Source organism: Thermobia domestica, chromosome 16 (genome assembly GCF_964235325.1).
Source record: "Thermobia domestica chromosome 16, izTheDome1.hap1.1, whole genome shotgun sequence".
Lineage (NCBI taxonomy): Eukaryota > Metazoa > Arthropoda > Insecta > Zygentoma > Lepismatidae > Thermobia > Thermobia domestica.
In genome coordinates this window covers 120,653,206-120,675,460 of record NC_137469.1, presented here as the reverse complement: position 1 = coordinate 120,675,460, position 22,255 = coordinate 120,653,206, and the positions used below count along the sequence as shown (strand labels likewise).

The following is a 22,255-nucleotide window of genomic DNA, read 5'->3' as shown; positions in this document are numbered from 1 at the left end:
TTGAATCAAGATATTGATACTGTTGCTCAAAATCTTAATGATGTATTGAAAGCAATTAGGAATAATATTCCATTAGCAACTAAATCAATTTCTAAATAACCGAGATGGTATTCTCGCAGTTTAATTTATTTGCTTAATAATAAGAATAATGCTCATAAGAAGTATTAAAGAACCTAATCTCCTCAGGATTATAATGTATTTTCCAAATATCGTTCTAATTTTAAGAAGCAACTTCTTATTGATAAACTAAATATTATAGTAAAATTTAGAATAGCCTAAAAAATAATCCTAAAAGATTTTTGAAGTACATGAAAAACAAAATTAATGTTAAAGAGGGTCACAAGGCAGTATTAGTTAACGAGAAATTAGTTTCTGATCCTCGATTGTTATCTGAGGTTATGGCCAAGCAATTTGAAGCTGTTTATCACAAAGATGAAATTACTGTAAATGATAGTAATGATTCTCCTATGGCCAGTCAATTTTGTAGTGATCAAATACAGTATCTTTTAATACTAAACAGGTACTTGATGTTATTAAAATTATGAATGTTAAAGCTTCCGTAGGTCTTGATCAAATTCCGTTTTTTATAATTAAAGGTGAGTTTAGTATCTCATTTCTATCCAAATGCATGGAAAACTGTTGCTGTAACTCCAATTCCGAAAACTGATGAAAGGACTGTAACTGACTATAGACCTATCTCTATTCTTGATGTAATACCTAAAATTTTTGATCAACTTATTTATAACTATCTTTATAGTTCCGTTGAACATTGTATTATTCCTGAAAGTATGGATTTATGAAAGGGAAATCAACTGAATTAAACCTTAATAAGTTTCTGAGATTGGTTTCTCCTGTTGTTCATAATCGTGGTCAAGTTGATAAGTCAATTTTGATTTTGCTAAAGTTTTCTACAATATATCTCATTACATTCTTCTCAAGAAACTTCACTCCTTTGAAATTCCTAAATCTTTGATTCTTTGGGTCGCTTCCTACTCGCTTGGTCGTAGATTTGTGGTTAGATACATGGGTTGCAAATCATCTGTGTACAATATTTCTTCGGGCGTTCCTCAAGGATCCAATTTGAGTCCTCTATTGTTTATAATATATGTCAATGATATTGGTAAATCTTTGAAGTGTCACTTTTTATTGTATGCAGATGATTTGAAGATTTTTTCTAAAAACGTAAATTGTCAGGATCATTTGAAATTACAAGCTGATATGAATTCAGTTTATCAATGGTCCATTCAGAATGCACTACCTTTGAACATGAATAAAACAAAAATTATATCGTTTTCTGGTACGCTCCGTGGTCTAATGGTAGCGTACCAAATTCTACTTAGTAGGTCAAGTACTTGACTTTATCAAACGTTCTTTAGGTAACTATGGCTCAGGACGTATGGATGATGATGGGATGAATTGGTGGGATGAAAACAGTGGGACGAAGCAGAACCACCCCGGAAACTCCCACGCACACGGTGTTTGTCTACCACAAAGCTCACATAGAACAAGCAGGGATTGATCCGACGACCTCTAGCACCAGATGTGAGTGCTTTTCCTAATGAGCCACCGTTGTCCCTCGTAGAACAAGCATCAGTTCACATTCTACGCAGACCGGCCTTAATAACTAGCATTTCTCCGTTTTCTTCTGTACTTAGAAGGTAAATTTGGTACCACCAGACATGTCAACTCTGACTCGAAATCGTAGCAGTTGTAGTAGTATTAGCAGTGGTCATCCCGGCTCGGCCCGGAAATACATGTGCAAGGGGCCCTATAGCATTTGTGTCCGGCACGGTTCGGCCCGGTTAGGGCCCGGTCCACTTTGATATTACTTGAAACAGGCAGGGTCGGGCCGGGCACATTCTGGGCCGAACCGGGCGCGCCCGGCTCGTGCAGGGCTCTGTTGCCCGTAGCGAAACTCTGTCTATAAAAATTGTCGCGTGAGTACCTTAGGATTCTGAAACATGGATGTTTGGATAGGGCACATATAAGTTCCTAAGTGAAGTCTTGACACGACTACGGTAGGTCCCATAGTTTTGGAGATATGAACCTTTAAAAGTTCATTTGTGCAACCAGGTTGTCCTATACTATTTGTCTTATCTTGATGGGAATCACCTCCCAAACGTTGTCAGTGTTGTATTGAAACACCCTATATATATATATATATTAGGGATGGCCAAAACCGGTTTTTATAAAAACCGAAACCCGAAAAACCGACATTTCGGTTTTCTCCAAAACCGGTTCGGTTTTTCACCGAAACCGGTTTCGGTTTTCTCCAAAATCGGTTCGGTTTTCTCCAAAACCGGTTCGGTTTGGGTGAAAACACATAAAACTATTTCTGTGGAAATGGATTCGGTTTCTGGAGAACAACGAAACACCATTCTGGTCAGAAATGGAACAAATTTTGGAAAAAAAACGGAATCGGTTTTGAAGAAAACCGAAACCGGATCAGGTGAAAAACCGAAACGGTTTTGGAGAAAAACCGATAACTGGTTCCGGAGAAAACCGAACCGGTTTTGAAGAAAACCTAAACCGGTTTTTCTAAAAAAAAAAAGCGAAAACCGAAAAACCGGTTTTTGTGCCCACCGCTAATATATATATATATATATATATATATATATATATATATATATATATATATATCGGTTGACTGGTTTAAACCAGCTGATTTTTTCAAAAAAACAACTGGTTTAAACCAAAAAACGAAAAATGTTCGTAAAAGGGTAAGTGTTCGTAACATGTTGATGAACACACATTTATGGGTTATCACATTTCACTGCCGTATATTACAGTATTATATTCAGACCTAAATTCCCCATTCATTCCTCAAAGAGATTAAAATACAAAAGCAGCTTTTTTTATATATATAAGTTTATGAATGTTTCTTCTGTCGTTTTTTGAAGTTTGTTATTATTGTTATGCAATTGCAACCGAAGAAAATTCTAAATATTGTTTCATTTTAATAATGTTTACTGTTGATAAAATAAATCGAAATGCGGTACTTTTTGGGAGGGGAGGTCATACAAACCCCACAAGAGGCATTTATTGAAATCAGAAATATCTTTGGTATCTATTTATGTATAAATTGGTCAGAGCCAAATTGGACTCAAATAATTCGTATCTTTATTCACTTTTGTTACTGATATGCAAATTAAGTCGTCATATTTCTTTAACTTAGACTAATAAAAGTCGTAGTGAACTAACTTGGACTAAATTAGTTCTTCAGTACTCTGTAATATTTTGAAATTGTTCATATGTAATTCTGTACAATGATTTCACTTCTGCAACTGTTTATCTTTTTGTCCTGAAATAACTCTTGATAATTATATTAACAGTTATGTAAAAATCAGTACACAGTATTTTTATTAGGAGTCCTTCGTGAGTGAGTCGGCAGACGTATATCATTTATGCCCAATTAGTCCCGGTTTCGAGTTCAAATAGAGGACAATTTCTCTCGGACGTAAGCCGAAAAGCCGTTTGGATTCCGCTTTTAGCTTATGTGATCCCATGGTGGAAAGACTACAAGGTGGATGCAATGCAGTGCTACATTCTTGTCGCTCTGGCGCATGACGTCATCTTGGTCTCAGACGTGGCCAGCGAGAGTCAGATGAACTTTTAACAAGCGCTTGCTCGCTGGTATCTTACACGCAAACTTCTCTTCTATTTATGGTGATCTTCAACGAAGTAATAATTTTAGTACAAACAATAATGATATAAACGTAATGTAATCAATGCTTAAGCTAAGTGAATTCAAAGGAAGATATTTATAATAGCAAAAGAAACAGCAATATCAGTTCATATTAAACATCTTTGAAGCTTAGACAAGTCAATATTGCTCACTACATTTTCTGTTTTTTCTTTCTTTTCTTTTCTTTTCTTTTCTTTTCTTTCTTTCTTTCTTTTTTTTAACATCTGAAGTAATACACTCGAGTATGTATAGGCCTGAATAATTTACAACACAGTGTGTCGTTAATGCATTTCATTATTATATATTTATGTATGCTCAAGTATATTTTCGTAACACATTGATCGGTTTTGATTTACTGTTATTATTATTTTGCTTGAAAGAGAATTCTTTACTGATGACCCCATATAAATTTTGAGAATATCTCAAGGGAGAATTCATGGTTTTCATAAACAGAAATGCACGTAAGTATATTTTCGTTATGCTTGGACAGTTTTTTTAAGAGGTTGCTCCCATGTAAGTTTCGTCAGAATCTCAGGGGAGGTTAAAAACTTTATTGAGCAGGGACACACGTATTTAATATTTTAAACATCGTTTTTATTTTTAATTTATAAAAAAATCATATTTTAAACATCGTTTTTATTTTTAATTTATAAAAAAATCATCTTATTTGAAACCGCTGATCGCTTATTTATAGAATTTGTATTTGAACAAAAGGTTTGGTGAAACTGAGGGTTCTTTGAATATTAGTGTCAAAATTTACGCCATAACATACCAGGGGCGGATCCAGGACCGACTTCTGGGGGGGGCGGTGGGTTGTCATACTGCTACTTTTAAGGGCTCCAAACTTTGGGATGGGTTTTATTTATATATATAAAATAAGAAAGTTTCCTCTCCTGGGGGGGGGGCAATTGCCCCGATCTCCCCCCTGGATCCGCCTCTGTAACATACTGTATTATTAAACATTTGTACGAAATAAAACGTTGCATATACTATTGTGTTCTAAAAATATATAGAAATAAATATGTATATACAAGCACCTCAAACAAAGAAATTGCAATATGACTATTTCAAGCAAGAAACAAAATACTAGGCGTAGGTGAAGACGATGTAGGGGTGTTACAGCTAGACTAGAAAACATATAAACCATAAAATTACATAATTTTCTTAATTTTCTTGATAAGTTTTCTCTTTTCTGTCCCGTGGACTAAAGACAAAAGATAAATGCAAGTGAATGATTATGTGGAATTTGGTGGAATGAGAATGCGGGAGTACCCCGAGAAACTCATGGACACGATGTTGTCCACCACAAACTCACTTGACCGAGAAGCGGACCAGTACCCCTTGCATCAGAGGTGAGGCTTCTGCAACTGAGCCACCATGCTTCTGTGATTGGTTGAGAATCTACCATATTTTTAAATTTACTGCAATCATTCTTAATTTTGTCATTCTGGAGGGGCCCCTAAATATGTATATGTAATTATCCAAAGTTATGATTAAAATGAACAAAAATTTCAAAATTTGAGTGTAAAAATGTCCCGACAATGTCGCCCTGACATGGTAGGTGGATACTTTATTCTCTTGATCTAATACATTGTTTATACAGATATCTTTGTAACCGTTAATCGTCATTACGAACCTTCCATTCGTTAGTTAATTTGAAGTGCAAAGTCCCGTTTTAGCACCGAGGTTACAGGGAATGCAGACCTCTAGAATGAAATGGGGCCTGAACTACTTTAACGCGTTCAATGCTCTCCATATGCTTAACTCGAGGGAGGTAATGCCCCCTAGAACATCGTGCCTCCCTCCTCGAGTTACATGCCTGCCTCTGTGGGGAAAATTTTGTCTCAATATCTTATGGAAATGATGATAGAAATGATCACCTCTGTCGGTTCCCCTCCCTCATGATTTCGAATCCGGGTCTTGCCTCAAAGTTCGTCTTTTTAAATCGTACTATTGGATTTTTGTATGCAGAATCAACACAAGCTACTGTAGCCCTATATACTATTATTACATACTATTAATACTAAAAAGAAACTACATAATGAAATCGCTTTTCTATAATTTCATTTAACATTGCATTTATTTATTACTTTTATGTGAAAGTAACCATATTTTAGGTTTATTTTGTCCTCTCGCCTGCAAGCTAAAATCCATTTCTGCAGACATTCCCCCTCTTTTTGAGGAAATCTAAAGTATTTTATATTAGTTCCCTTAGTTTTTCTGTAATAATTACTACAGCCGTACACTGCACAGTTAGGCATTCTCGATATCATTTAAAAGAACAAAGCAACAAAGAATTTCCACTTGTCACTTAAAGCCGCGCCTTTTCCCGTTGTCTCTTGCAAACCAAATGACGTCACAGCCACGACAGCGCTGCAGGTGACATGCGCATGCAACCACCTTGTAGTCTTTCCACCATGTGATCCCTTCCAGCATAACCTGATTGTTGCATAATAACATCAAGGCGAAACAAACTTATTTCTATACATATGTGATATAAATACGTCGAGCAAATTATTTAAACAAAAAAAACCTGTTTTTTGTTTTTTCAATAAAAACCATGGTTTTTGCCAACCCTGATATATATGGTATTTATATATGGTATATACTGTATATGGTATTTCACCTAACTTTGCGAGCTGAAATATTTCCGAAATAACAAATGTGACAAATCTAGTTACGTAAGAATGTACCCATGTCAGGGGCCTGTAAAATTCTGTAAACAACAAGTGCCCCCAAGGGTCCTGTCTTAGGGCCCCAGGGGCCAACTTGAAACTTTCAAATGGAAACCCCCTATTTTTATTGCAGATTCTCATTCTCTGATCGAAATTAAACAACTTTTACTTGAACCACTTTTTCGTTATTCTAATAGATGGCGCTGTGATAGCAAAAAATGAACATCATCGTACGTACGTCTCCAATTTTGCGACGAGCTCCCTCGTGGCTAAGCGGTTAGCGTACGCGCCTTTGGCGTGGGAGACCCGGGTTCGATTCCCGGTGGGAGCTCATGTGGTTCGGATTCCACGTTAATCAGTAGGTCCACGTCTCATATAGCCTCGCTGCTGAACGGGACGCTAAACTAAAATCAACTCAACTCAACTCCAATTTTGCGACCTCAAATATTACCGAAATGACAAAAGATGTGACAAATCTAGTTATGTAAGAATGTACCCATGTCAGGGGCCTATAAAATTCTGTAAACAACAACTGTCCCCAGGGGTCGTATCATAGGGCACCGAGATCCAAATTGAAAGTTTTAAATGGAAACATCCTATTTTTATTGCAAATTCTGATTCTGCGATCGAAAATAAACAACTTTTACTTGAAGTACTTTTTCGTTATTCTACTAGATGGAGCTCTAATAAAAAAAAATTGATATCACGTCACCCACCTAAGGCTGACGATAAACTAAATACCTCGAGAAATGCACGTGCAATTTCAGTATGTGTCCAAACATTTTAAAACATCTATTCAACTAACATAAAATAAAGTTGCCTTCATCTTCCCAAAAATTCAAATAGAAACCCCCTACATTAATGCAGACTCGGATATTGAGACCGAAAATACACAACTTTTAGTTTATGTATTTTTTTCATTGTCCTCCTAGATAACACATAAATCGCAAAAATAATATTAATATCATTGTATGCCATCTGAGGTTGATAAATGAAAACCTGGTTCAAAAACTGGACATGCTGTGTGATGTTGGTGCTAAGACTTGCAAGCAAATAAAATTATGAAAATTTTTGTAACAATATTCTTCAAGAACTGAGATTTTTTCTGTGAGCTTGTGGGCACTATGAAAGTTGATTAACTCTAGCTTTCCGTTGGGACATGAAGTTTCAATTAATAATCGGACATAGTGTCAAAAGAGAACTAAGTTATTCATTTTTGTCATGTTTATGTAGATATGTATAAACCTGAGCGGTAAAAGTGAAAGTGAACACGTAAAGTTGATCGATGGATCTATTAAAGTTTAAAAGGACATCATCATTTTGTCGTTATGGTGATGTAGCTGTACATAATTACGATTTGATTTGAAACTGCATGTAATTCCATTTGAGAAGTGAAAGTAAATATGAACATGTAAAGTTGATCCGTAGATCTAAGAGAGCAAATATGCTTTTATAAACTTAGTGGAACAGATAACATTTGACCAGAAGACACATATGTGTCACCAATATGTCTTGTTCTGTAAGTTCTTATGGTTGATTGTAAATTACGATAGCAACGTAGAAGCCATTAGATTGGTAGCAGTAAGCATTATAGAGAGAACCTCTGAACACTCAAGCTGTATTTCAACTGGTTTGTATTAGAGCTCTCAAAGTAAAGTTCTAACTTTCTCGATGATACGAAGATGAGGCAATCTCCAAAGGCCATGTGCTGAAGTAAGGGTAATATTTAACGAAAAAAAAATCGCGTTCCACACAATCCCATTTCGAGATCTACTGTCGAGTGCATCGTAAGACCCATCGAGGAAACGGTAACTATAAAGGATTGTAACATTTCTGGTCGATCGAAATCAGCGACAAAGAGCTTGATGTTGCAGTTATTTGTTGAAAATATTCAACTTGGCATTAATAAAGCTGCTGAACAACATGACATTAGTCACATTTCTGCGAAAAGAATTAAGAAAATGAAGTTCCACCCATACAAAATTCATCTGATACACCAGGTGGATGAATATGTCTTTGATCGCCGTGTAGAATTTTGTGAAGATATGATGAAATAAATCAATGATGATCCTACTTTTCTTACCAACAATGTGTTCTCTGATGTCACGTTCAAGTCACGTGATGTCAAGTCACGTTCCACCTAAAATGTTACGTTAGCAGAAGTCATTGCAGATTTTGATTTGACAGCAATCCCATTGGTCCTTTCAACACGTTCTACATCCTGAAAAGTTGAATATCTGGGCGGTAGTGCTAAATATACAATAATTGATTCTTTTTTCTTTATTAATAGCAATTTGACTTCTGAACTGTGTGAGGAGATGCTTCGAAATTAAGTAGTTCCAGCAATAAGAGACTCTGCAGAAGACAATTTTGCCCACAGATGGTTTCAGCAAGATGAGCAGGACCGCACAGCCGTGTAAATATGCGGCAATGTCTTAACTCGGATTTTCCTAAATAACGGATTTGCAGATGAGGTGATATTGGGTAGCCCGCTGGTTCTCTGTTCCCCTGCTTTATCGCCACTAGACTACTTTTTCTGGGTTTATCTAAAAATCCGAGTATATCAAACAATGCCAACCACTTTGGATAATCTTCGTCAAAGGGTTATTGATGATTTTGCTCTTATTGAACTGAAAATGCAGTATTTGTGTTTTACCATCGAATTGCTCACTGTCATACCAAGAAAGGTGCGCAGTTTTAACACATGCTGTGAAACATCAGTTACACTTTGTTCATCTGCTAATTTTAGACAACCAAGTCGTGAGAGGCAAGGAGACTCATGATAATCAAGTTCTTCGAAAAAAAAAGGGGGAAGACACTACGTGGCTAGTAAAGGTGATGTGTAGTTATGCATTCCGTAACTAGGGTAACAGTAAATCTAGATATCAGAAAACGAAGAAAGCACAATGATTTTTATTCTCTACTTTCATGTGAAACAGAATTTTCAACGACGTTAGGGTTATGTTAACTCTAAGTGTATTAGTCACCCATCCCTAACAATTAAACTAAACTTTGAGAACGCATTTAAGAAGCAGATGGATCTCCTAGCTGTGGAATGTAAAAAAGTGTGTGCTAAGAATTAGACTATCAAACTTATGTATGTTGTATTACAAACGGCACTCATCTTGAGCAATTTTGACAACGAACATGACACGCATGTATTTATAAACAAAAAATAATTTTGAGTTTTCTGTCATTTAACATAAGCAGCATGTCATTGTGACTAAACACACGTAAGTTATTAACTTTTGAAATCGGGAAGATCATTTACAATAGCCCTGTATATCGATTAAGTTTCTTTGCGCGCTTTATCCGATTTTCTAAATGTGTTCTCCTGTAAAATCTCCTTTGTCATCTCTATGATGGGACTCATGAGGACACTTGTTGTTTACAGAATTTTATAGGCTCCTGACATGGGTACATTCTTACGTAACTAGATTTGTCACAGTTTTTGGCATTTCGGAAATATTTGAGGTCGCAAAGTTAGGAGACGTACGTACGATGATAATTTTTTGCGATTACAGCGTCATTTATTAGAATAACGAAAAAGTGCTTCAAGTAAAAGTTTCTTAGTTTTGATCGCAGAATCAGAGTCTGCAATAAAAATAGGGGTTTCCATTTAAAATTTTGAAGTCAGCCTATGGGGCCCTATGATTGGATCCATAGGGGCACTTGTTGTTTACAGAATTTTATAGGCCCCTGACATAGGTACATTCTTACGTAACTAGATTTGTCGCATTTTTATCAAGGGTAAAACAAACAAAAAAGTTCCAATAAACAGGGCGAAAACCGCGTCATTTACGTGTTATAGGCTGCCGAAAGCGTCAGAAAACAAACTTTAGAGTTAAATATTTCACTAACTACTGAGCGTAGACGTGATGCGGCATGATATCATCAAAGGATCCTAACCTGTTCTACCCAATTTGCAGGTTTCAGATTTGTGCAGTGGCGGCGCAAGGGATTTCCCAAAGGTCGTTAGGGATTCCCGGACTATTTATGCCGTAAATTGAGTGTGACAAGAGCATGTAAAGGACGTCTCACTGTCTAGAAATAATGCTACGTGGCAGATCCATACTCATACACGCAGATTAAAAGATGGCGGATGAGGTAATAACCACTGTGAGTGGTTGCATACCTCCTCAAAAAGTACTGGTTAAAACAATCTACAAGAATTCACTGGGAACGTCACGTCAGTACAATGTAAAAAATACATACAACACAAGCCGATAGCTAACAGAAAATAAAGAAATTCCGATTGCTGATCTGCTTATATTAATGATATCGCAACGTTTTTGAGAACGCTTTCAATTTTACTACTACAGAAATTGAAAAAGAACTACTATTACTAGGTAGAAGACAACTAAAGAACGCGTAATAATAATAATAATAATAATAATAATAATAATAATAATAATAATAATAATAATAATAATAATAATAATAATAATAATAATAATAATAATAATAATACACAACTGTTTGAGCACATTCATTTTGATCAGCATATCACATAAATGCGACTACTATACTTTTTAAAAAAAAAATCAATGTTCTAAACTGACGGACGTGAAACAAAACATTCGTTCCACTTGCGATACTTGTTGTAACAGAACTGATGTTTTTGGTCCCAAGTCGTATAGTGGGACTGCATACCGAAGAGAATTGTAGGGAGCAAGGTACAGAGAAGAGTCTTTGTTGAAATGAAAAGAGGATGGTTGTCAGAACTGTCACTACAAAAGGTGCTCAAAGTTCCGACACGCCACTTCAATTGAAAGGTTACAGCAGAGGCAGAGAGACTGACGGAAACATTGATACACTCCTGGCGTTTCCCTAATGCTCCAGGCAGCATCAAAAATTCGAGCAACTAAATCCTCCTTTGATTGTACAGGCATCACATAGACTAGTTGTTTCATATGGGCCCAGAAAAAGAATTCTAAGGGGTTAAGGTCTTGTGAGCGAGGTGGCCAAGACACTGGTCCTTCTCCGCCGATCCTTTTGTTCATAAAGAATGCGTTGAGAAAATTTCGCATCTCGGCACCGAAATGTGCTTTAGCGCCGTCGCTCATAAACCACATGTTTCGACGAACAGCCAGTGGCACAATCTCTAATAGTTCAGGCAGAACCTCTTCCAAAAATATACGATACTCCCACCCGGTCAAGCCTTGTGGTAGTAGTACGGTTAGATAAGATAATTATCAATGATTCCTGCCCACACAATCACAGAACACCGTTTCTGATTGGCAAGAGTTGACATTCCGTGTGGGTTTTGCCTCAGATCACAAATGTTGATTGTCAGTATTCAATACTGCATCACGGGAAAACGTAGCTTCATCTGTGAAGAGAACACGACACATTAGCATGCCGTTCGCGTAGCCACTGGACAAATTGATTGACGTGGAATCCAAACCACATGAGCTACCGCCGGGAATCGAATCCGGGTCTCTCATGCAAAAGTTGCATACTCTAACCGCTTAGCCACGAAGGGGTTGAAAAAGGTACTGGAGAGAATGATAGACGAGTACCGTAGCATTAGTAACAGATCGTCATTAAAAGCGATGTAATGTCATTAATATTCCAGATCAGCAATCAGAATCTCTTTATTTTCTGTTACCTATTTTCTTGTGTTGTACGTTTTTTTTTTTTTTTTTTTTTTACATTGTAGCGACATGATGTTTTCAGTGGATTCTTTTACAACGTTTTTACTAGTACTTTTTTGAGGAGGTATGCAACCACTCACAGTGATTATTACCTCATCCGCCATCTTTTAATTTGCGTGTATGAGTACTGACATGCCACGTAGTATTATTTCCAGGCACTGAGACGTCCTTTGCATGCTCTTGTCACACTCAATTTACATCATAAAATGTCCGGGAATCCCTAACGTCCTTTGGGGAATCCCTTGCGCCGCCACTGCACAAATTTGAAAACTGCAAATTTGGATAGAGCAGGTTAGGATCCTTTGATGATATCATGCACCGCGTCCTCGCTCAGTAGTTAGTGAAATATTTAACTCTAAAGTTTGTTTTCCCACGCTTTCGGCAGTCTATAACACGTAAATGACGCGGTTTTCGCCCTATGTTTATTGGAACTTTTTTGTTTGCTTTACACTTAGGAATCACTCCTCTGTTTTTGTACAGCGAATTTAGCGCCACACTATATATATATATATATATATATATATATATATATATATATATATAAAGGGTGTTTCAGATAAAACGTCCAGTGCTTATAAATCCGAAACGGCTGAGAATAAAAAGATGAAACAAAAACTGAGATAAGAAAATGTCATAGGGCGCATCACATAGTGTTGTTGTGGCGACCCCCAGGGCCCTCCTTCAAGGAGGCCCAGGGGCCAACTTCAAATTTTCAAATAGGAACATGTATTGAATCATACCTCATTCAATAGTACTTGAAAAACAAAACAACTTTTGTAGGAAACAATTTTCGATTTGGGCCACCGTTTTTAAATGGCCGCTAAAAGTGGGTCCTATATCAGATAAAACGTCCAGTGCTTATAAATCCGAAATGGCTGAAAATAAAAAGATGAAACAAAAACTGAGATAGGAAAACGTCATAGGGCGCATCACATGGTGTTGTCGTGGTGACCCACAGGGCCCTCCTTCAAGGGGGCCCAGGGGCCAACTTCAAATTTTTAAATGGGAACATGTATTGAATCATACCTCATTCAATAGTCCTTGAAATACGAAACAACTTTTGTATGAAACAATTTTCGATTTGGGGCACCGTTTTCAAAATGGCCGTAAAAAGTCCTGTATCAGTTTGAAGTTGGCACCTGCGCCCCCTTCACTGAGTTTCCTGAGGGTCACCACAACAACACCACTTGATATGCTTTATCATCATTTCTATCTCAGTTTTTGTTTCATCTCTCTATTCTCAGCCGTTTCTGATTTAGGCCTATAAGCACTGGACTTTTATCTGATACAGGACCCACTTTTTGCGGCCATTTTGAAAACGGTGGCCCAAATCGAGAATTGTTTCCTACAAAAGTTGTTTCGTTTTTTAAGTACTATTGAATGAGGTATGATTCAATACGTGTTCCCATTTAAAAATTTGGAGTTGGCCCCTGGGCCCCCTTGAAAGAGAGCCCTGGGGGTCTCCACAACAACACCCTGTGATGTGCCCTATGACATTTTCCTATCTCAGTTTTTTATTTTATCTTTTTATTCTCAGCCATTTCGAATTTATAAGCACTGGACGTTTTATCTGACATAGGACCCACTTTTTGCGGCCATTTAAAAACGGTGGCCCAAATCGAAAATTGTTTCCTACAATCGAGTTATGAAGTTTTGAGGAATCTGGACCTGGTGGAACCCGCGTGGGTGTGTCTCTGACATATTATATTCATTATCGTAAACTTTTGTATAGAAATGAAATACTAGTTATGCAGGCCCGTATCCAGGGGGCTGTCTAGGGGGGCCGGGTCCCCCTAAATTTTACACGGTAGGCTTGCAAATAGTGTTGCCACGAGACGAGACATTCCTCGTGTGTCGTCTCGTCTCGTCTCGTAAACGAGACGAGACGGGACAGAACCCTCTTAGACGAGACACGAGACGAGACAGACTACTTGTCCCGTCTCGAAAACGAGACGAGACACGAGACGAGACGGGACGTCTCGTGAAATGTCTCGTCTCGTGTCTCGAAAATGAAAACGCTGGCGGGAATGGCCAAGATTGAAATTGCCAGTGGTCATATAGATTGCAAAAGGAAAATCCCCTTTGTGAGAAAACATGTTGAAAAGCCTTCATAGAATAGTGTCCTCTGTCTATTGAATGAAACACTCGTGATACATGAGCTTCCAGAAATATCATCCTTAATGTCTTGTCCCCAATTCCCCTTGCTGTAAACTGAGGAATTCTCTTTTTTTATTTCTGGCTGGAATGATGACAAACAAAAATCAAAGACAGGGAAGATTTTTACAAGGTCAAGAAACCGAACTACCACCACCATCTATTCAATTTGAAAACTGGATAAGGTCTACACTCATTACAGGCTGTAGTTGAAAGTTCTGGCTGAGATGGCGGAAGAGAACAACAGACTACACTTGTCTTTATTCTCTGGTGGCGGTATTCTTTTTGCTATACGAACCGAAAACGGCAATTGAAGTATGTCATCTTGCAACTAAAATTTTGTCTTTTCTCTCTCTCTCTCTCTCACACACACACATACACATACACATAAAAACACACTTTTACCATTTTACCAATCGCTCGCTTATTATACAGCAGTCATGTTGTAAAATTCACCTCTTCGTTTGGAAGGCGGGTGGAGAAACAAAGCAAAGATATTATCGACGAACCCTTCAAATTGTTTGCTTTCAGCAAATTTATGATACTAATAATAACACTTTAGGTAAAGAAGTTTTACATGGGGACCTTCGTTTTGTTACGCGGAAATGTTTGAACTGACCAGAGTGCGAAATTGCCCTCTGCTTCCATGTTGACAGGAGGGGAATACTTCCCTTTCCTAGTGAATAATATTCATTAGGACCTGAATTATCTTCAGAAATTGTTTCTTACAGGCATATAAAACCTCTCGAACTTAATAAGTTTAAAGAACATTTGGTATAACATTCATGGAACTTCGTTGAAAGCAGAAAATATCATGAGAGTGATCAAAATTCGAACATTGAAGAATATAATTAACAGAAAAGAAATAGGATACCCAAACCATATTTTTAAACCTGCTATAAAATGTATATCCTATATTTTTACTAATTCCTTACTCCCATGAAAGTATCCTGGGGAGGATATTCTCTCCATTTTTTTCAGACTGAAATCCTTTTATCCCGTACGATTCCCCCCCCCCCTGACACAATACGAAAAAACAAATGTTGTTAAAATCCATACACATGACCCTTCCGGGACTCAACCCGGGGCTTTTAAGCCGATGGTCTATCGCCGCAGACCTCTCGGCTTGGTATGAAGATGTACGTTGTATGATTGCGAATAGATCCCGACAATATAAGAAACTTTAATCCAAAATGGCCACCCAAAAATCAACTTTTTTTAGCCACTAGCTAATCTGGGTGTACTGTCATGAGTGTTACACAAACGGGGCAACCACCACATAGTAGCACACACCCCGCGGTTATGGGAACAGATTTGAACCATGGAGGTGAAGACTGGCCCCAAGCATTCTTTCGACGATGTGTCGTTCAGCTCCCATTACTATGGCACTTTTAGTAGAGCTTAGTGTGCAGTAACATCCCAGATAGCACAGAAAATTTTTTACAAATGTTTAAAAATTTGCAAAGGCAAACTAAAAAGTTTGCAAAAAACTTGCCTTTACAAATGAGAAAATTTGCCGAAAGTTCAATGGAAATAACGAAGTTGACGCTGGCTGAGTTTGCAGCAAAGTTGCCTCAGAAAATGAAAACATTTGCCAATACAAACGAAATGTTTGCGACTGCACAGCAAGAAAGTTTGCCAGGACTTTGCTGCAAATATTTTGTGAAAATTTTCTTTGACAAAATTTCCGAAAATGAGCTGATAAATTTGGTGAAAATATTAAAAGGTTTGCAGCAACATTGCAGAAAGTGTTTTCACGATCGCAAGATCATGTTTGCTGCAAATGTATCAGGTAATATTTGCTGGAAATTTATAAAGTGAAACCTAACTTTACGAAACATCAAAATTTTTATAATGTGGATCCGTGTTTTCTTAGTGGCAAGCATTAAACATCTTTAGCTACTTGCCAAAGATAAGAAACTTATGAACGATAAACGCACAGACAAAGGATATCGCAATTTATCTACTTACTCAACGATCATATCCCTGTACTTACTATCACACACATTCACAAAATAACGTCAGGCTGCCTGGGTCAATAAAAACATCTGATAAGCGACCAGTGAGTTTATTCTGGAGTCCTCTGGTGTATTGGTTTTTCCCGATTCTCATTTCCCGCTTCTTTTGTCACAGTTGATGTAGCGCAGTGAATTCTGGGTACGATGCGCGCGCACTCGGTAATATCATCACATATTTGCTTTCAGCAAGGTTTTCGAAACAAGTTTTTTACAGAGTTGCAAACTGTTTGCGACGGCAGACTTTCAACGATATATTTTCAAAAAAGATGCAAGTTAATGGCAGTGGTGAATTTATTTTTACAAATCAGCGAAAATTTGCAGATCATATTGAAAGCTCTAAATAAATATTAAGAAATTTTGCCTTCGCAAACTTTCAGATTGTTTGCTCCACTAAACGAAGCAAAAATTTGCCGCAAGTATTCGTGCTATCTGGGATATAATATTCAATCAAATACTTTCCATTACTCAAGAAAATTATTTGGTTCCGAGCTTTTTTGAAAAAAAAAAATAATTGCAACAAAGCTAAACATGCTAAAATGGAAAGTAGTTTTTGGATTGTTATGGGTTAACACTGTGAAACCTAAAGACTGGAATATATGAAATCAAAGTGTACACACATATCTATCTCTCTATTTATCTATATATCTTCCCATCTCTCTCTCTCTCTCTCGCTATATATATACTGTATATATACAGACACTATAAAGCAAGTGGGATAATAGTATACGATAGTTTCGGGGATGATGACACCTTTACATCGAACTTTGCTTGTCATGTAAACATTATTTGACATTAGTGTCTTCATCTTCGACGTACCTATGAGCAATTTACTGTATTGAAACTGGTGAAACAAATTTCAATGTTTTAGAATGTAAAAAAAAAAAAAAAAAAGCCAGGGTTCAGAAGCCTCAGACAACTAGCAGCAGAGATATATTATCTTGTAAACTATTTGTCCTTGCCTTGTGAGCTTATTTGAATTTATTTTTAAGACCTTTTGGCAACTTTGGACGAATGGATGATGATGGGAAAATTAGTGGAATGAAGAAAGTGGTAGGATACTAGACAACTTCGAGAAAACACATACATTCGAAAAATGAAATGAAATCTTTAAGTTTTACGTCCCACGTTTATGCCGGTTAGGCTACAGGAGACAGTGATGACGAGTAATGAATGAAATGGTGGAATAAAGAAAGTGGGAGGAAACGGGAGAACCCCGAGAAAACTCACGCACACGGTGTTTGTCCACCACAAAGTTCACTTGGCGGGGCTGGGATCGAACCGGAGACCCCAAGCACCAGAGGTGAACGCTCTACCACTGAGCCACCGCGTCCCCACACACATTCAATGTTTGTTCACCACAAAGCTCACATGGCACTAACCGAGATCGAACCGACTACCACATACACCAGAGGTGAAGGCTTCACGGTGTAGCTACCGTGACATTTCTTGCCTTGTGTGTTCTGGGTAATACTTGTAACTTACAAGGGAAGAGAGGGAGATTATATATCGAAGTGGAAGATGGTTTATATACCAATCGAAAGCACTAATGACGCCTATTACAAAACTGTAATAAAAATTTTCCGAATGCATATACTATGCGAGTTAAATGAATACATAGAGTGTCCAGATAATCCGTTTCCACCCCTTGAAATAGCAAACGATAAGACAGATGCCAAAACTGGAAAACACGTGTTTGATCATTTTAAAAGTACAACGTATTAAAGCAAAAATTCTTGTCACAAGGCCACCCGCAGTGTACTGGGCGGGGTCCAACTCAAAAATTACAAAAGGTAAGGGGGTCAAGTAGCATATCGTTCGAAACTTCTTGGGAAATGAAAGAAGACGCAACAAGTCTCAATACTTTAAAATTACCTTGTGCAAAATGGCGGCCCGTCAAACTGTCAGCAAAAACGTCATTGTAAAGTCGACGGCCACCCCCCAAAAAATCCTGAAACGGTGAGGCAGATGTCAAAACAGGAAAACATGTGTGTCATCATTTCAAAAGTACGATGATTGGAAGTAAAAATATTTGTCTCAGGGTCCTCCACAATGTCCCAGGCGGGGTCATACTCAAATTGTTCAAATGGCAAGGGAGGTCAAGTAGCACATCGTTTAAAGCTGTTATTAAATGAAAGCAGATAGAACAAGTATGGACGCTCTACGATAATACTGTGCAAACATCTTGCATTTTAGTTGTTCTTTCTGTAACCGGGTTTTAGTTTATTTTCACTTTAATTCTTGTACTCAATGGAAAGAAATGAAATACCCCTACTGTGAGATTCTGCTCTTTGAGCCCAGTAATGTCTAAATAAATAAAAAAAATATAATAAAATAAAAGCAAATTAAGACATAAAGAAAAGAAACGACAACATTTGACATCTTTGAGTATAGAACTGACTAGTTAACATATAGATAATGTACTTCCACAAACATAAATAAGTAGAGGTTGGAGCCATCAGAAGTAAAGACTCTTACCTCTACTTATTTATGTTTATGACTGCACAATAGTGGTACTTATGCTCATTATCTGGTTTATCAATATAAAATGATTCAAACGAAAGAATTCCTTGCACCAGGAAGAGTAAATACGTACAAATGCCTCAGAATGAAAACAAGTACCGATTGCAAAATGGAAAGTGAACGTGCTCAGAAAATCGAAATGAAGATGTACATTTTGACCGGCCGCCATTTTACATACGGTAATTTTAGAGGATCGAGACTTGTTCCGTGTTCTTTTATTTCTCAACAGCTTTATTTGACCATATTTGCCATTTGAAAATTTTGGGCAGAACCCCGTCTGGAACCTTGTGGAGGACCCTGGGACAAATATTTTTACTTTCAATCATTGTACTTTTGAAAAGATGACACATTTTTTTTTCTTTTTTGACATCTGTCTTACCGTTTCAGTTTTTTTCTTTCTTTGGAGGGTGGCCATAGACTCTACAATGACGTTTTTGCTGACAGTTTGACCGGCTGCCATTTTGCACAGGGTAATTTTAGAGAGTTGGGACTTGTTCGTCTTCTTTCATTTCCCAAGAAGTTTCGAACGATATACTACTTGACCCCCTTACCCTTTGTAATTTTTGTTTGGACCCTGCCTGGGACTCTGCGGGTGGCCCTGGGACAACAATGTTTGCTTTGATACATTGTACTTTTATAATGATCAAAAACGTGTTTTCCAGTTTTTGCATCTGTCTCATCGTTTGCGATTTCAAGGGGGTGGAAACGGATTTTCTGGACACCCTGTATATTCATATAACTCGCACAGTATATGCATTCGGAAATTTTTTATTACAGTTTCGTAATAGGCGTCATTAGTGCTTTCGATTGGTATATAAACCATCTTCCACTTCGATATATAATCTCCCTCTCTTCCCTTGTTAGTTGTATCTTGATTAGCATGGTGCAGTCTGCTACATTTTACTTTCGTTCCCATGGTATGCTGCTATATTTTTTACGAGACAAACGAGACGAGACGGGACAGCACCTCTCGAGACGAGACACGAGACGGGACGAGCACATGTTTTCGAGACGAGACATGCTTTGCACGAGACGAGACGAGACAGCCTGAAGTCTCGTCTCGTGGCAACACTACTTGCAAATGAACTATAATATGGTGACGAACTATAATATGGTTGGATCGCCCCCACTAACTTCAGCCGCCGCCCCCTCCCTACATTTTTGGGCTGGCTACCGGCCCGTAGGTATCTTGCGTGTGGCTACACAATTCATGAAAATTTTGCAATACTATAGTATATAATTTTTAAAAAAAGTTCAGCTTTTTATGGACAAGTTGGATGCCAAGCGGCTTAACTCCACTTTTTTTTTTTTTTAACAAAATGGACTAATGATTTCGGGTTTAAGTTCTCATTACGTACGTATTGATTCTCTGTGCTTATAAAGGCGCAAAAGATAAACCGACATGTGCTACATGAACACTAAAATAGTAATTTTTTTTTTAAGTGCTTGCTTGTATTTGGCAAACTTTAAGAGTTTGGAAATGTTTTTCGCTTCTCCTGAAAGGTTGTGGTTTTAACACACAGTGGTTCTTCGAGGCGCAGCGACGATATATAGACATTATACTAATTGAAAACGGGAAACCTATTGATAGAAAACTCTCCACACTCGTTCCTCCGAGCAAAACCTAAAATGGCGCTGCTGGCGAAACGAGGCCTTCAACTTCAAAGAACCAAAACAACTCTTACATCGGCCTATGTTTAGCAGAAGGGGTCCAGCTCTTTTCACTAAAAAATGTTACAATTTTGGTAATTTCTGTTCACATTCGGTTAGTTTAGGGTAGGGTTGGTTAGTTTAAGTTAGGTTAGGCTAGTTTAGGTTACGTTAGTTTAGTTTAGTTTATGTTATGTTAGTGTAGGAGTCCCGCATAATTTTCCAAAAAATGATAGAACTTCGCTTATTTCTACTAATATTACGTTAGTTTAGGTTAGTTCAGGTTAGCTTACGTTAGTTTATGTTAGGTTGGGTTAGATTTGGTTACGTTATGTTACGTCTAAGTACTTGCATCACTCATTTCTCCTGTAAATTTTGTGCTTCTTACGTGCTTCTGGACCCCCTGAACTAAACATACCCCCTACATCAGCGCCAGGATACAAATTCCTGTTGTATAATAGCTCAGATTTTGTAGCTTTTTCAAGTTTAAAAAGAGAAAATAAGTCTGGCATACCTTAAAGTGTGATTCGTAGTCTGAATCTTTGTGTTGAATTAACCATAATCACTTTATTCCTTTGTTGCTTTCGCCTTGGCCCTGGCCTTGACAATCGGCAGTAAGTGGTTCACCATATCAACTATGAAAAGGAAAAAGAAAGAATTACGGTTAGCGTTGGAAGATTCCAATTGTTGATTTAAAAAATCCCTGTTTAAAAAGTAAGGATTTAGAAAAAAATCAAGGGAAAGACTTGCTTACCATTCTTATAGGGTTGTTTTCGAAGCAATGAACTGACCAAGTGATTAGTTAGTTTAGTGGACAGTGCTGCCGTCAGTGCTGCCAACAGTCTGTAATATCGATTTGTTTCCCACAGCATGAAGTAGTGTGAAAAAAATTGTCTTTTGTTTTCATCTCAGGAGTATGCATACGATTTAACTATACTCAAATATGATACTCATTTTTAATTGTTTCAAACCGGAAATGCCTTTCATTTTCAATTCCTTTATTAGGATTTCCCCATCACTGTTGCCATACACTAGCAGTTTGAAATCCTGAATGTATTATGCTGAGCAACGCCTCTAACTGCTATTTACGAATGGTTGACTCACCTAAATATATACAAGGAAGTTGAAGCGTCGTATTCTGATTGCGTGAATGCCTGAAACACGTTATAGCCTTGAAAAACTTTTTCCCCTTTTTCTTTCTTTCTTTCTTTTTCTTTTCGTTATTGTCGTTGTTGTTGAACCTTTGGTTGCTGTACAGATCCAAGATTAATTCTATCGGTCTTTGTGTATACAGGATGTTTACATAAATGTGTCACAATAGTTTGGGAACAGATTCCTGAAAGATTGATATTTGGATAGTTCACATACTAGTTCCTAAGTGATGTCTTGACACGACTACGATAGGTCCCATAGTAGTGGAGCTATGAACTTTAAAACTCACTTATTTCACGTTTTCGGCTCCCTGCAACTCCGAAACTACCCACTTTTGAGCATAAGTCCATATGAACCTTTTTCTTATTTTGATCTAAGGACTTTGTTCCTAAAATATTATGACAAATTTATGTAAAACCCTATATATATATATAGTAAACATATATAGTAAACATATATATAGTAATGTCACAGTCCCTGAAAGATGTGAACGACTGAATTAACTGAATAGCGCTGTGTTCATTCTCATCAGAGTAAATGGAGATTATACAAGTAATGCCAACCCATTATCCACTGGCATACATGGCATGTAAAATTTGGGGGGGACATCAAAGAAAATGATTTAAATGTTACTACCTACGCGAACCCCTAAGGCAGCGTTTCCCAACCGGTGTGCCGCGGCACACTGGTGTGCCTCGAATGGGCCGCTGGTGTGCCGCGAGAAAATCGAAACAAATTATTAAT

General features: G+C 37.5%; 1 protein-coding gene across 1 annotated transcript in view; it reads right to left on the bottom strand.

The window, feature by feature from the left end:
• Nucleotides 1-20,995, bottom strand: part of LOC145672600 (uncharacterized) — an 84,227-nt gene extending 63,232 nt beyond the window's left edge. Inside the window, exon 1 of the mRNA XM_081741760.1 lies at nt 20,874-20,995. The gene's annotated coding sequence lies outside the window, so the exon portion shown is untranslated. The remainder of the gene's footprint in view (nt 1-20,873) is intronic.
• Between the last annotated feature and the right edge of the window lie 1,260 nt (nt 20,996-22,255).